The sequence below is a fragment of the Erinaceus europaeus genome, chromosome 4, assembly GCF_950295315.1.
Source record: "Erinaceus europaeus chromosome 4, mEriEur2.1, whole genome shotgun sequence".
NCBI classification, from domain to species: Eukaryota; Metazoa; Chordata; class Mammalia; order Eulipotyphla; family Erinaceidae; genus Erinaceus; species Erinaceus europaeus.
This window is the reverse complement of record NC_080165.1, coordinates 121,306,772-121,308,977: the sequence shown is the minus strand read 5'-3', so window position 1 is coordinate 121,308,977 and position 2,206 is coordinate 121,306,772. Positions and strand designations below refer to the sequence as shown.

Genomic DNA, 2,206 nt, shown 5'->3' with positions numbered 1-2,206 from the left:
AGGTAATAGGCAAATGGGCTGGCTGGGTGCTTCAGGGCCCAGCAGACAGATACTCTCAGAGCGCACTGGGTAGGGGTTTGGCTCCTTTCGCGCAGAGCCGGCTCAGCCCACCAGGGGGACCCCCGACCCGATCAGGAGGCTTCTAATAAAACGTTGGAGGGTCCCGTGGCGCCTGCTCCAGTAAAACCCAGTGTCAGTCGAGTATCCACTACACAGCTCCTGGAGACTGGTGGGGACGTATCTGAACCCCGACTTCTGGGGGGCGCGCATCGTGAGTGGGTGTGTCCAGTCCCTTCACACCACACCTCCTCGGCCTTCCAGCGGGCAGAAGAGCTCCTGAAAAGAGGGCATTTTGTTGCCAGAGGTGGGTTTTTACCTGCGGGTAATAGTAGCTCAAGAAGTGTAACTTTGTCATTGGGGATGCAAGTCTGGGGGTATGGAGTGAGGTAGGACTGGGGGTGGAGGAGGAGCGGATTTTATCAGTATCCTCAAGGAGAAGGGGGGAGGCGGTGGTCATCAGGTCGGGGGTAATCCCTAGGGTGGTAAACTAGAGACCCCCCCCCAAGTCGCCGCCACGCTTCTGGAAGCCGCCCCTGTACCCTGTACCCCCCATTACGCGCCCTCCCCCGTCCGCTCCTTTGGAGCTTTGGGGCGTGTGATCTGGTTGGGTTATGTCTCCATCGGAGAAGCAAACTTTTCCCCTCCTGCAGCCTCCCTTCGGCACCCCGGGTTCCTTTTGTCCTTCTCAGAGGCTGCACTGACATCTGAGCTGTGAGCCCCGGTTCTCCGCGCCCGCTGACCTCTCCAAGCTGGAGCGCTCGGACCCGGTGCCCGGATGGCGGCGGCACTCGGCTGTCCGGCGACCCGAGCTGGGGACATACAACCGCGCGCTCCCGCCGCCCACCCCGAGCGGGGTTAGGGGCTACGGGCTCCCTCCGCCCGCCCACACCCCTCACTGCCCGCCCCCTCGCCTGACTCATCCAACCGCTGGGGCCCTGCCGGGAGTCCGCTGTCTGAGCCCCGCCGGGATGGGGAGAAGGACGGTGACTTCCCACGGTTGCCCAGATACCTGCTGAACCCCTTGACCCAGCCGCCTGCCTCCTCCATTCTCTGGGGGAGGCACCCCAAGTCCCAGCAGCTCTTGGAGAGAGAGACCCTGGAGAGGCGACCTGGCCGGTGGGACTCAGCACTCAGGACAGGTGAGAGGGAAGGCAAAGAAAAGGGTCCTGCTGGAGGTGGGGAGAGAGCAGCGAAAAGGGGTGTGGGGGTTCTTCACTTTCCTTCTCTGGTTCAATCTTCAGAGTTAGGGTAAACATTGCCTCCTGAAGTTTGGGAAATAAACAGAGTCCACTGTTAATTGAGGACTCCCGGTGAGAGGTTGTGCGGGGCAGCCTCCCAGAGCTAGGAGCCTTGGAGCGCCTGGCTGGGTTTCTCCAAGCTACACCCTCCTTTGTCTCCGTTCCAGAGAGTCAGCATTCTCTGTAAAGACGTCCACAGCCTTAATTTATAGTAGTCCTTGGCAGGAACAAAGTGTGGTCAGGATTTCCTAAAGCAGTATGTGTACGTGGTAGTATCTACATGGGTAAAGCGGAGAGGCAAAGCAGTTATTTGGCAAATTCAGACTACACTTCTTCCTATATATTCTGTCACAAAGAGTGAAAGGGCTGAGGATTTGCATGGTTGCTTTATTAATCATTTTTCTGCTATAATTAATTGCCCAAGCTAGCAATCCACATTGTGTAGGAGCACACTCTACGGGTGTGTTTCTTGCCGCTAGATACACACAGTGAATTGTGTAGATATACAGTGTGTGTGTGTGTGTGTGTGTGTGTGTGTGTGTAATACAAAAATTCATTATCCAATACCAGGCATGGTTTATACCTCAACGATGCTTCACATAAATCTGATTTATTAATTTAAGTCAATCTCAGTACACTTTAAGTGTGATGTATTTGAGAACTAAATATATTGGACTAAAGTATAACTTATCTTGTTTTTTCCTTCTGAAGAAGTAGTTGTGGAAAACCATATAGAAAGCATTTCAAAGGTTAAAATCTGTTCTTAGCAGTCATTACAAATAATGAACTCTTTGAGGATTTGCAATCAAACCAAGTTCTGAGCTACACTTTCTGAAGTACTTTATGTATGTACATATTACCAGCTACTGTTAAGACTAGTGTTTTGTCAAGTCATGCATTTTTGGACA

General features: G+C 53.1%; 1 protein-coding gene across 3 annotated transcripts in view; it reads left to right on the top strand.

Annotated features, from left to right (window-relative positions):
- The first annotated feature begins 263 nt into the window (after positions 1–263).
- Positions 264–2,206, top strand: part of TMEM200A (transmembrane protein 200A) — an 88,582-nt gene continuing 86,639 nt past the window's right edge. For 2 of the 3 annotated variants that reach the window (XM_007533770.3, XM_060190481.1), the window contains exon 1: positions 924–1,199. The gene's annotated coding sequence lies outside the window, so the exon portion shown is untranslated. Of the gene's footprint in view, positions 365–923; positions 1,200–2,206 lie in introns of those variants that run through there. The other variant, XM_060190482.1, reaches the window with a different exon arrangement.